Source organism: Idiotropiscis lumnitzeri, chromosome 5, assembly GCF_059441095.1.
Source record: "Idiotropiscis lumnitzeri isolate Australia: NSW breed Sydney's pygmy pipehorse chromosome 5, RoL_Ilum_1.0, whole genome shotgun sequence".
NCBI lineage: Eukaryota > Metazoa > Chordata > Actinopteri > Syngnathiformes > Syngnathidae > Idiotropiscis > Idiotropiscis lumnitzeri.
The window spans coordinates 4913730-4926784 of NC_142395.1; the positions used below are offsets into that span (position 1 = coordinate 4913730).

The following is a 13055-nucleotide window of genomic DNA, read 5'->3' on the forward strand; positions in this document are numbered from 1 at the left end:
TATAGTTTCAGATTCTTGTTACGTATTTTTGGATTGAAGTATTTGCCACAATAAAGACCACATGTATAAAATGCAAAATTTTGGAGGGAATTCTCGCTTACGGCCATACTACCCTGAGAACGCCCGATCTCGTCCGATCTCGGAAGCTAAGCAGGGTCGGGCCTGGTTAGTACTTGGATGGGAGACCGCCTGGGAATACCAGGTGCTGTAAGCTTTTGCACCGCAAAAAATAAATAAATAAAAATAACTTTGACAAATGTAAGCAAGTATGCGAGCTGCTTTTTTATAAATTTCCACATATTCGCCTGACAGGCTGAGAGCACAAAATGCCAACATTCAGCGTCCTCTGCCTTTGGGTGTTGCTACAGTCTCGCCGTGGACGACTCGCAAATGCGTGTGGCAATTTGCAAATGCGTGTCTGGAGACTTGACTGTGGCTCCGGAGCCACACATTGACCAAAAGGGTACCCTCGGAGTCTACAGGTGTAGCAGACATATGACCCGATGCAGTCCGGTTGGGTTGGTGCAGTGAGTGTTTACTAAATAAAAAGTTAATGAATCAATTTTAAAAAATGGTGTTTACTGAATGCAATAAAGGGAAGTATAGTTAATGTGGCAATTAGCAGGTGTGGAGAAGCTTCATTCATTTTTTTTAGCTTCACTGGTTATATCATTAGTTCTTATTTTATTAGTTCCACTTTATTCTTCCATTTATTCCAATTTAATTTAAATAATGTCAAATAAATGGTACATGACCATGGGTGGATAGCAGTGAACGCCCCCCCAAGTTATTAGTGTATATATTGGTGGTACGGGGCTGGTATAATATTAGTGCCCCCATGTGGTCCGAATGTGTAGCTACGGAGCCACACACGTCTCCTGACACGCATTTGCAAATCAGCACACGCATTTGCGAGTCGTCCGCGGCAGGACTGTAGCAAACGTCACCTGTAAGAACACAGCCAATCAAAAGGTCCCGTTTTTACAGGTCGCCCATCTACGGATTTTTGTCCGCATTTAACCATGTGTATGTGCCAACAAATCATTGTACACATTTGCTGATATTTGTCATATATCTGTGACTTCAATCATGCATTGTAGATTGTTGTGACACATTTGTGACTGTGGTTATAGTTTCAGATTCTAGTTACGTATTTTTGGATTGAAGTATTTGCCACAATAAAGACCACATGTATAAAATGCAAAATGTTGGAGGGAATTCTCGCTTACGGCCATACTACCCTGAGAACGCCCGATCTCGTCCGATCTCGGAAGCTAAGCAGGGTCGGGCCTGGTTAGTACTTGGATGGGAGACCGCCTGGGAATACCAGGTGCTGTAAGCTTTTGCACCGCAAAAAATAAATAAATAAAAATAACTTTGACAAATGTAAGCAAGTATGCGAGCTGCTTTTTTATAAATTTCCACATATTCGCCTGACAGGCTGAGAGCACAAAATGCCAACATTCGGCGTCCTCTGCCTTTGGGTGTTGCTACAGTCTCGCCGTGGACGACTCGCAAATGCGTGTGGCAATTTGCAAATGCGTGTCTGGAGACTTGACTGTGGCTCCGGAGCCACACATTGACCAAAAGGGTACCCTCGGAGTCTACAGGTGTAGCAGACATATGACCCGATGCAGTCCGGTTGGGTTGGTGCAGTGAGTGTTTACTAAATAAAAAGTTAATGAATCAATTTTAAAAAATGGTGTTTACTGAATGCAATAAAGGGAAGTATAGTTAATGTCGCAATTAGCAGGTGTGGAGAAGCTTCATTCATTTTTTTTAGCTTCACTGGTTATATCATTGGTTCTTATTTTATTAGTTCCACTTTATTCTTCCATTTATTCCAATTTAATTTAAATAATGTCAAATAAATGGTACATGACCATGGGTGGATAGCAGTGAACGCCCCCCCAAGTTATTGGTGTATATATTGGTGGTACGGGGCTGGTATAATATTAGTGCCCCCATGTGGTCCGAATGTGTAGCTACGGAGCCACACACGTCTCCTGACACGCATTTGCAAATCAGCACACGCATTTGCGAGTCGTCCGCGGCAGGACTGTAGCAAACGTCACCTGTAAGAACACAGCCAATCAAAAGGTCCCGTTTTTACAGGTCGCCCATCTACGGATTTTTGTCCGCATTTAACCATGTGTATGTGCCAACAAATCATTGTACACATTTGCTGATATTTGTCATATATCTGTGACTTCAATCATGCATTGTAGATTGTTGTGACACATTTGTGACTGTGGTTATAGTTTCAGATTCTTGTTACGTATTTTTGGATTGAAGTATTTGCCACAATAAAGACCACATGTATAAAATGCAAAATTTTGGAGGGAATTCTCGCTTACGGCCATACTACCCTGAGAACGCCCGATCTCGTCCGATCTCGGAAGCTAAGCAGGGTCGGGCCTGGTTAGTACTTGGATGGGACACCGCCTGGGAATACCAGGTGCTGTAAGCTTTTGCACCGCAAAAAATAAATAAATAAAAATAACTTTGACAAATGTAAGCAAGTATGCGAGCTGCTTTTTTATAAATTTCCACATATTCGCCTGACAGGCTGAGAGCACAAAATGCCAACATTCAGCGTCCTCTGCCTTTGGGTGTTGCTACAGTCTCGCCGTGGACGACTCGCAAATGCGTGTGGCAATTTGCAAATGCGTGTCTGGAGACTTGACTGTGGCTCCGGAGCCACACATTGACCAAAAGGGTACCCTCGGAGTCTACAGGTGTAGCAGACATATGACCCGATGCAGTCCGGTTGGGTTGGTGCAGTGAGTGTTTACTAAATAAAAAGTTAATGAATCAATTTTAAAAAATGGTGTTTACTGAATGCAATAAAGGGAAGTATAGTTAATGTGGCAATTAGCAGGTGTGGAGAAGCTTCATTCATTTTTTTTAGCTTCACTGGTTATATCATTGGTTCTTATTTTATTAGTTCCACTTTATTCTTCCATTTATTCCAATTTAATTTAAATAATGTCAAATAAATGGTACATGACCATGGGTGGATAGCAGTGAACGCCCCCCCAAGTTATTGGTGTATATATTGGTGGTACGGGGCTGGTATAATATTAGTGCCCCCATGTGGTCCGAATGTGTAGCTACGGAGCCACACACGTCTCCTGACACGCATTTGCAAATCAGCACACGCATTTGCGAGTCGTCCGCGGCAGGACTGTAGCAAACGTCACCTGTAAGAACACAGCCAATCAAAAGGTCCCGTTTTTACAGGTCGCCCATCTACGGATTTTTGTCCGCATTTAACCATGTGTATGTGCCAACAAATCATTGTACACATTTGCTGATATTTGTCATATATCTGTGACTTCAATCATGCATTGTAGATTGTTGTGACACATTTGTGACTGTGGTTATAGTTTCAGATTCTAGTTACGTATTTTTGGATTGAAGTATTTGCCACAATAAAGACCACATGTATAAAATGCAAAATTTTGGAGGGAATTCTCGCTTACGGCCATACTACCCTGAGAACGCCCGATCTCGTCCGATCTCGGAAGCTAAGCAGGGTCGGGCCTGGTTAGTACTTGGATGGGAGACCGCCTGGGAATACCAGGTGCTGTAAGCTTTTGCACCGCAAAAAATAAATAAATAAAAATAACTTTGACAAATGTAAGCAAGTATGCGAGCTGCTTTTTTATAAATTTCCACATATTCGCCTGACAGGCTGAGAGCACAAAATGCCAACATTCAGCGTCCTCTGCCTTTGGGTGTTGCTACAGTCTCGCCGTGGACGACTCGCAAATGCGTGTGGCAATTTGCAAATGCGTGTCTGGAGACTTGACTGTGGCTCCGGAGCCACACATTGACCAAAAGGGTACCCTCGGAGTCTACAGGTGTAGCAGACATATGACCCGATGCAGTCCGGTTGGGTTGGTGCAGTGAGTGTTTACTAAATAAAAAGTTAATGAATCAATTTTAAAAAATGGTGTTTACTGAATGCAATAAAGGGAAGTATAGTTAATGTCGCAATTAGCAGGTGTGGAGAAGCTTCATTCATTTTTTTTAGCTTCACTGGTTATATCATTGGTTCTTATTTTATTAGTTCCACTTTATTCTTCCATTTATTCCAATTTAATTTAAATAATGTCAAATAAATGGTACATGACCATGGGTGGATAGCAGTGAACGCCCCCCCAAGTTATTGGTGTATATATTGGTGGTACGGGGCTGGTATAATATTAGTGCCCCCATGTGGTCCGAATGTGTAGCTACGGAGCCACACACGTCTCCTGACACGCATTTGCAAATCAGCACACGCATTTGCGAGTCGTCCGCGGCAGGACTGTAGCAAACGTCACCTGTAAGAACACAGCCAATCAAAAGGTCCCGTTTTTACAGGTCGCCCATCTACGGATTTTTGTCCGCATTTAACCATGTGTATGTGCCAACAAATCATTGTACACATTTGCTGATATTTGTCATATATCTGTGACTTCAATCATGCATTGTAGATTGTTGTGACACATTTGTGACTGTGGTTATAGTTTCAGATTCTTGTTACGTATTTTTGGATTGAAGTATTTGCCACAATAAAGACCACATGTATAAAATGCAAAATTTTGGAGGGAATTCTCGCTTACGGCCATACTACCCTGAGAACGCCCGATCTCGTCCGATCTCGGAAGCTAAGCAGGGTCGGGCCTGGTTAGTACTTGGATGGGAGACCGCCTGGGAATACCAGGTGCTGTAAGCTTTTGCACCGCAAAAAATAAATAAATAAAAATAACTTTGACAAATGTAAGCAAGTATGCGAGCTGCTTTTTTATAAATTTCCACATATTCGCCTGACAGGCTGAGAGCACAAAATGCCAACATTCAGCGTCCTCTGCCTTTGGGTGTTGCTACAGTCTCGCCGTGGACGACTCGCAAATGCGTGTGGCAATTTGCAAATGCGTGTCTGGAGACTTGACTGTGGCTCCGGAGCCACACATTGACCAAAAGGGTACCCTCGGAGTCTACAGGTGTAGCAGACATATGACCCGATGCAGTCCGGTTGGGTTGGTGCAGTGAGTGTTTACTAAATAAAAAGTTAATGAATCAATTTTAAAAAATGGTGTTTACTGAATGCAATAAAGGGAAGTATAGTTAATGTGGCAATTAGCAGGTGTGGAGAAGCTTCATTCATTTTTTTTAGCTTCACTGGTTATATCATTAGTTCTTATTTTATTAGTTCCACTTTATTCTTCCATTTATTCCAATTTAATTTAAATAATGTCAAATAAATGGTACATGACCATGGGTGGATAGCAGTGAACGCCCCCCCAAGTTATTAGTGTATATATTGGTGGTACGGGGCTGGTATAATATTAGTGCCCCCATGTGGTCCGAATGTGTAGCTACGGAGCCACACACGTCTCCTGACACGCATTTGCAAATCAGCACACGCATTTGCGAGTCGTCCGCGGCAGGACTGTAGCAAACGTCACCTGTAAGAACACAGCCAATCAAAAGGTCCCGTTTTTACAGGTCGCCCATCTACGGATTTTTGTCCGCATTTAACCATGTGTATGTGCCAACAAATCATTGTACACATTTGCTGATATTTGTCATATATCTGTGACTTCAATCATGCATTGTAGATTGTTGTGACACATTTGTGACTGTGGTTATAGTTTCAGATTCTAGTTACGTATTTTTGGATTGAAGTATTTGCCACAATAAAGACCACATGTATAAAATGCAAAATGTTGGAGGGAATTCTCGCTTACGGCCATACTACCCTGAGAACGCCCGATCTCGTCCGATCTCGGAAGCTAAGCAGGGTCGGGCCTGGTTAGTACTTGGATGGGAGACCGCCTGGGAATACCAGGTGCTGTAAGCTTTTGCACCGCAAAAAATAAATAAATAAAAATAACTTTGACAAATGTAAGCAAGTATGCGAGCTGCTTTTTTATAAATTTCCACATATTCGCCTGACAGGCTGAGAGCACAAAATGCCAACATTCGGCGTCCTCTGCCTTTGGGTGTTGCTACAGTCTCGCCGTGGACGACTCGCAAATGCGTGTGGCAATTTGCAAATGCGTGTCTGGAGACTTGACTGTGGCTCCGGAGCCACACATTGACCAAAAGGGTACCCTCGGAGTCTACAGGTGTAGCAGACATATGACCCGATGCAGTCCGGTTGGGTTGGTGCAGTGAGTGTTTACTAAATAAAAAGTTAATGAATCAATTTTAAAAAATGGTGTTTACTGAATGCAATAAAGGGAAGTATAGTTAATGTCGCAATTAGCAGGTGTGGAGAAGCTTCATTCATTTTTTTTAGCTTCACTGGTTATATCATTGGTTCTTATTTTATTAGTTCCACTTTATTCTTCCATTTATTCCAATTTAATTTAAATAATGTCAAATAAATGGTACATGACCATGGGTGGATAGCAGTGAACGCCCCCCCAAGTTATTGGTGTATATATTGGTGGTACGGGGCTGGTATAATATTAGTGCCCCCATGTGGTCCGAATGTGTAGCTACGGAGCCACACACGTCTCCTGACACGCATTTGCAAATCAGCACACGCATTTGCGAGTCGTCCGCGGCAGGACTGTAGCAAACGTCACCTGTAAGAACACAGCCAATCAAAAGGTCCCGTTTTTACAGGTCGCCCATCTACGGATTTTTGTCCGCATTTAACCATGTGTATGTGCCAACAAATCATTGTACACATTTGCTGATATTTGTCATATATCTGTGACTTCAATCATGCATTGTAGATTGTTGTGACACATTTGTGACTGTGGTTATAGTTTCAGATTCTTGTTACGTATTTTTGGATTGAAGTATTTGCCACAAAATTTTGGAGGGAATTCTCGCTTACGGCCATACTACCCTGAGAACGCCCGATCTCGTCCGATCTCGGAAGCTAAGCAGGGTCGGGCCTGGTTAGTACTTGGATGGGAGACCGCCTGGGAATACCAGGTGCTGTAAGCTTTTGCACCGCAAAAAATAAATAAATAAAAATAACTTTGACAAATGTAAGCAAGTATGCGAGCTGCTTTTTTATAAATTTCCACATATTCGCCTGACAGGCTGAGAGCACAAAATGCCAACATTCAGCGTCCTCTGCCTTTGGGTGTTGCTACAGTCTCGCCGTGGACGACTCGCAAATGCGTGTGGCAATTTGCAAATGCGTGTCTGGAGACTTGACTGTGGCTCCGGAGCCACACATTGACCAAAAGGGTACCCTCGGAGTCTACAGGTGTAGCAGACATATGACCCGATGCAGTCCGGTTGGGTTGGTGCAGTGAGTGTTTACTAAATAAAAAGTTAATGAATCAATTTTAAAAAATGGTGTTTACTGAATGCAATAAAGGGAAGTATAGTTAATGTGGCCATTAGCAGGTGTGGAGAAGCTTCATTCATTTTTTTTAGCTTCACTGGTTATATCATTGGTTCTTATTTTATTAGTTCCACTTTATTCTTCCATTTATTCCAATTTAATTTAAATAATGTCAAATAAATGGTACATGACCATGGGTGGATAGCAGTGAACGCCCCCCCAAGTTATTGGTGTATATATTGGTGGTACGGGGCTGGTATAATATTAGTGCCCCCATGTGGTCCGAATGTGTAGCTACGGAGCCACACACGTCTCCTGACACGCATTTGCAAATCAGCACACGCATTTGCGAGTCGTCCGCGGCAGGACTGTAGCAAACGTCACCTGTAAGAACACAGCCAATCAAAAGGTCCCGTTTTTACAGGTCGCCCATCTACGGATTTTTGTCCGCATTTAACCATGTGTATGTGCCAACAAATCATTGTACACATTTGCTGATATTTGTCATATATCTGTGACTTCAATCATGCATTGTAGATTGTTGTGACACATTTGTGACTGTGGTTATAGTTTCAGATTCTAGTTACGTATTTTTGGATTGAAGTATTTGCCACAATAAAGACCACATGTATAAAATGCAAAATTTTGGAGGGAATTCTCGCTTACGGCCATACTACCCTGAGAACGCCCGATCTCGTCCGATCTCGGAAGCTAAGCAGGGTCGGGCCTGGTTAGTACTTGGATGGGAGACCGCCTGGGAATACCAGGTGCTGTAAGCTTTTGCACCGCAAAAAATAAATAAATAAAAATAACTTTGACAAATGTAAGCAAGTATGCGAGCTGCTTTTTTATAAATTTCCACATATTCGCCTGACAGGCTGAGAGCACAAAATGCCAACATTCAGCGTCCTCTGCCTTTGGGTGTTGCTACAGTCTCGCCGTGGACGACTCGCAAATGCGTGTGGCAATTTGCAAATGCGTGTCTGGAGACTTGACTGTGGCTCCGGAGCCACACATTGACCAAAAGGGTACCCTCGTAGTCTACAGGTGTAGCAGACATATGACCCGATGCAGTCCGGTTGGGTTGGTGCAGTGAGTGTTTACTAAATAAAAAGTTAATGAATCAATTTTAAAAAATGGTGTTTACTGAATGCAATAAAGGGAAGTATAGTTAATGTCGCAATTAGCAGGTGTGGAGAAGCTTCATTCATTTTTTTTAGCTTCACTGGTTATATCATTGGTTCTTATTTTATTAGTTCCACTTTATTCTTCCATTTATTCCAATTTAATTTAAATAATGTCAAATAAATGGTACATGACCATGGGTGGATAGCAGTGAACGCCCCCCCAAGTTATTGGTGTATATATTGGTGGTACGGGGCTGGTATAATATTAGTGCCCCCATGTGGTCCGAATGTGTAGCTACGGAGCCACACACGTCTCCTGACACGCATTTGCAAATCAGCACACGCATTTGCGAGTCGTCCGCGGCAGGACTGTAGCAAACGTCACCTGTAAGAACACAGCCAATCAAAAGGTCCCGTTTTTACAGGTCGCCCATCTACGGATTTTTGTCCGCATTTAACCATGTGTATGTGCCAACAAATCATTGTACACATTTGCTGATATTTGTCATATATCTGTGACTTCAATCATGCATTGTAGATTGTTGTGACACATTTGTGACTGTGGTTATAGTTTCAGATTCTTGTTACGTATTTTTGGATTGAAGTATTTGCCACAATAAAGACCACATGTATAAAATGCAAAATTTTGGAGGGAATTCTCGCTTACGGCCATACTACCCTGAGAACGCCCGATCTCGTCCGATCTCGGAAGCTAAGCAGGGTCGGGCCTGGTTAGTACTTGGATGGGAGACCGCCTGGGAATACCAGGTGCTGTAAGCTTTTGCACCGCAAAAAATAAATAAATAAAAATAACTTTGACAAATGTAAGCAAGTATGCGAGCTGCTTTTTTATAAATTTCCACATATTCGCCTGACAGGCTGAGAGCACAAAATGCCAACATTCAGCGTCCTCTGCCTTTGGGTGTTGCTACAGTCTCGCCGTGGACGACTCGCAAATGCGTGTGGCAATTTGCAAATGCGTGTCTGGAGACTTGACTGTGGCTCCGGAGCCACACATTGACCAAAAGGGTACCCTCGGAGTCTACAGGTGTAGCAGACATATGACCCGATGCAGTCCGGTTGGGTTGGTGCAGTGAGTGTTTACTAAATAAAAAGTTAATGAATCAATTTTAAAAAATGGTGTTTACTGAATGCAATAAAGGGAAGTATAGTTAATGTCGCAATTAGCAGGTGTGGAGAAGCTTCATTCATTTTTTTTAGCTTCACTGGTTATATCATTGGTTCTTATTTTATTAGTTCCACTTTATTCTTCCATTTATTCCAATTTAATTTAAATAATGTCAAATAAATGGTACATGACCATGGGTGGATAGCAGTGAACGCCCCCCCAAGTTATTGGTGTATATATTGGTGGTACGGGGCTGGTATAATATTAGTGCCCCCATGTGGTCCGAATGTGTAGCTACGGAGCCACACACGTCTCCTGACACGCATTTGCAAATCAGCACACGCATTTGCGAGTCGTCCGCGGCAGGACTGTAGCAAACGTCACCTGTAAGAACACAGCCAATCAAAAGGTCCCGTTTTTACAGGTCGCCCATCTACGGATTTTTGTCCGCATTTAACCATGTGTATGTGCCAACAAATCATTGTACACATTTGCTGATATTTGTCATATATCTGTGACTTCAATCATGCATTGTAGATTGTTGTGACACATTTGTGACTGTGGTTATAGTTTCAGATTCTAGTTACGTATTTTTGGATTGAAGTATTTGCCACAATAAAGACCACATGTATAAAATGCAAAATGTTGGAGGGAATTCTCGCTTACGGCCATACTACCCTGAGAACGCCCGATCTCGTCCGATCTCGGAAGCTAAGCAGGGTCGGGCCTGGTTAGTACTTGGATGGGAGACCGCCTGGGAATACCAGGTGCTGTAAGCTTTTGCACCGCAAAAAATAAATAAATAAAAATAACTTTGACAAATGTAAGCAAGTATGCGAGCTGCTTTTTTATAAATTTCCACATATTCGCCTGACAGGCTGAGAGCACAAAATGCCAACATTCGGCGTCCTCTGCCTTTGGGTGTTGCTACAGTCTCGCCGTGGACGACTCGCAAATGCGTGTGGCAATTTGCAAATGCGTGTCTGGAGACTTGACTGTGGCTCCGGAGCCACACATTGACCAAAAGGGTACCCTCGGAGTCTACAGGTGTAGCAGACATATGACCCGATGCAGTCCGGTTGGGTTGGTGCAGTGAGTGTTTACTAAATAAAAAGTTAATGAATCAATTTTAAAAAATGGTGTTTACTGAATGCAATAAAGGGAAGTATAGTTAATGTCGCAATTAGCAGGTGTGGAGAAGCTTCATTCATTTTTTTTAGCTTCACTGGTTATATCATTGGTTCTTATTTTATTAGTTCCACTTTATTCTTCCATTTATTCCAATTTAATTTAAATAATGTCAAATAAATGGTACATGACCATGGGTGGATAGCAGTGAACGCCCCCCCAAGTTATTGGTGTATATATTGGTGGTACGGGGCTGGTATAATATTAGTGCCCCCATGTGGTCCGAATGTGTAGCTACGGAGCCACACACGTCTCCTGACACGCATTTGCAAATCAGCACACGCATTTGCGAGTCGTCCGCGGCAGGACTGTAGCAAACGTCACCTGTAAGAACACAGCCAATCAAAAGGTCCCGTTTTTACAGGTCGCCCATCTACGGATTTTTGTCCGCATTTAACCATGTGTATGTGCCAACAAATCATTGTACACATTTGCTGATATTTGTCATATATCTGTGACTTCAATCATGCATTGTAGATTGTTGTGACACATTTGTGACTGTGGTTATAGTTTCAGATTCTTGTTACGTATTTTTGGATTGAAGTATTTGCCACAAAATTTTGGAGGGAATTCTCGCTTACGGCCATACTACCCTGAGAACGCCCGATCTCGTCCGATCTCGGAAGCTAAGCAGGGTCGGGCCTGGTTAGTACTTGGATGGGAGACCGCCTGGGAATACCAGGTGCTGTAAGCTTTTGCACCGCAAAAAATAAATAAATAAAAATAACTTTGACAAATGTAAGCAAGTATGCGAGCTGCTTTTTTATAAATTTCCACATATTCGCCTGACAGGCTGAGAGCACAAAATGCCAACATTCAGCGTCCTCTGCCTTTGGGTGTTGCTACAGTCTCGCCGTGGACGACTCGCAAATGCGTGTGGCAATTTGCAAATGCGTGTCTGGAGACTTGACTGTGGCTCCGGAGCCACACATTGACCAAAAGGGTACCCTCGTAGTCTACAGGTGTAGCAGACATATGACCCGATGCAGTCCGGTTGGGTTGGTGCAGTGAGTGTTTACTAAATAAAAAGTTAATGAATCAATTTTAAAAAATGGTGTTTACTGAATGCAATAAAGGGAAGTATAGTTAATGTCGCAATTAGCAGGTGTGGAGAAGCTTCATTCATTTTTTTTAGCTTCACTGGTTATATCATTGGTTCTTATTTTATTAGTTCCACTTTATTCTTCCATTTATTCCAATTTAATTTAAATAATGTCAAATAAATGGTACATGACCATGGGTGGATAGCAGTGAACGCCCCCCCAAGTTATTGGTGTATATATTGGTGGTACGGGGCTGGTATAATATTAGTGCCCCCATGTGGTCCGAATGTGTAGCTACGGAGCCACACACGTCTCCTGACACGCATTTGCAAATCAGCACACGCATTTGCGAGTCGTCCGCGGCAGGACTGTAGCAAACGTCACCTGTAAGAACACAGCCAATCAAAAGGTCCCGTTTTTACAGGTCGCCCATCTACGGATTTTTGTCCGCATTTAACAATGTTTATGTGCCAACAAATCATTGTACACATTTGCTGATATTTGTCATATATCTGTGACTTCAATCATGCATTGTAGATTGTTGTGACACATATGTGACTGTGGTTATAGTTTCAGATTCTTGTTACGTATTTTTGGATAGAAGTATTTGCCACAATAAAGACCACATGTATAAAATGCAAAATTTTGGAGGGAATTCTCGCTTACGGCCATACTACCCTGAGAACGCCCGATCTCGTCCGATCTCGGAAGCTAAGCAGGGTCGGGCCTGGTTAGTACTTGGATGGGAGACCGCCTGGGAATACCAGGTGCTGTAAGCTTTTGCACCGCAAAAAATAAATAAATAAAAATAACTTTGACAAATGTAAGCAAGTATGCGAGCTGCTTTTTTATAAATTTCCACATATTCGCCTGACAGGCTGAGAGCACAAAATGCCAACATTCAGCGTCCTCTGCCTTTGGGTGTTGCTACAGTCTCGCCGTGGACGACTCGCAAATGCGTGTGGCAATTTGCAAATGCGTGTCTGGAGACTTGACTGTGGCTCCGGAGCCACACATTGACCAAAATGGTACCCTCGGAGTCTACAGGTGTAGCAGACATATGACCCGATGCAGTCCGGTTGGGTTGGTGCAGTGAGTGTTTACTAAATAAAAAGTTAATGAATCAATTTTAAAAAATGGTGTTTACTGAATGCAATAAAGGGAAGTATAGTTAATGTCGCAATTAGCAGGTGTGGAGAAGCTTCATTCATTTTTTTTAGCTTCACTGGTTATATCATTGGTTCTTATTTTATTAGTTCCAC

At 42.6% G+C, this 13055-nt stretch overlaps 12 non-coding genes across 12 annotated transcripts; all 12 read left to right on the forward strand.

Annotated features, from left to right (window-relative positions):
- Positions 1-95: 95 nt before the first annotated feature.
- Positions 96-214, forward strand: LOC148336178 (5S ribosomal RNA). The gene has a single exon (XR_015843599.1). It is a non-coding gene; the product is annotated as a 5S ribosomal RNA (ribosomal RNA).
- Positions 215-1223: 1009 nt separating this feature from the next.
- LOC148336179 (5S ribosomal RNA) lies at positions 1224-1342 on the forward strand. The gene has a single exon (XR_015843601.1). It is a non-coding gene; the product is annotated as a 5S ribosomal RNA (ribosomal RNA).
- Positions 1343-2351: 1009 nt separating this feature from the next.
- Positions 2352-2470, forward strand: LOC148336180 (5S ribosomal RNA). Its single transcript, XR_015843421.1, has one exon. It is a non-coding gene; the product is annotated as a 5S ribosomal RNA (ribosomal RNA).
- Positions 2471-3479: 1009 nt separating this feature from the next.
- Positions 3480-3598, forward strand: LOC148336181 (5S ribosomal RNA). The gene has a single exon (XR_015843602.1). It is a non-coding gene; the product is annotated as a 5S ribosomal RNA (ribosomal RNA).
- Positions 3599-4607: 1009 nt separating this feature from the next.
- LOC148336182 (5S ribosomal RNA) lies at positions 4608-4726 on the forward strand. Its single transcript, XR_015843603.1, has one exon. It is a non-coding gene; the product is annotated as a 5S ribosomal RNA (ribosomal RNA).
- Positions 4727-5735: 1009 nt separating this feature from the next.
- LOC148336183 (5S ribosomal RNA) lies at positions 5736-5854 on the forward strand. Its single transcript, XR_015843604.1, has one exon. It is a non-coding gene; the product is annotated as a 5S ribosomal RNA (ribosomal RNA).
- Positions 5855-6838: 984 nt separating this feature from the next.
- LOC148336184 (5S ribosomal RNA) lies at positions 6839-6957 on the forward strand. The gene has a single exon (XR_015843605.1). It is a non-coding gene; the product is annotated as a 5S ribosomal RNA (ribosomal RNA).
- A 1009-nt stretch (positions 6958-7966) lies between these two features.
- Positions 7967-8085, forward strand: LOC148336185 (5S ribosomal RNA). Its single transcript, XR_015843606.1, has one exon. It is a non-coding gene; the product is annotated as a 5S ribosomal RNA (ribosomal RNA).
- A 1009-nt stretch (positions 8086-9094) lies between these two features.
- LOC148336186 (5S ribosomal RNA) lies at positions 9095-9213 on the forward strand. The gene has a single exon (XR_015843607.1). It is a non-coding gene; the product is annotated as a 5S ribosomal RNA (ribosomal RNA).
- Positions 9214-10222: 1009 nt separating this feature from the next.
- Positions 10223-10341, forward strand: LOC148336187 (5S ribosomal RNA). The gene has a single exon (XR_015843608.1). It is a non-coding gene; the product is annotated as a 5S ribosomal RNA (ribosomal RNA).
- Positions 10342-11325: 984 nt separating this feature from the next.
- LOC148336188 (5S ribosomal RNA) lies at positions 11326-11444 on the forward strand. The gene has a single exon (XR_015843609.1). It is a non-coding gene; the product is annotated as a 5S ribosomal RNA (ribosomal RNA).
- A 1009-nt stretch (positions 11445-12453) lies between these two features.
- LOC148336189 (5S ribosomal RNA) lies at positions 12454-12572 on the forward strand. The gene has a single exon (XR_015843610.1). It is a non-coding gene; the product is annotated as a 5S ribosomal RNA (ribosomal RNA).
- The last annotated feature ends 483 nt before the right edge of the window (positions 12573-13055 follow it).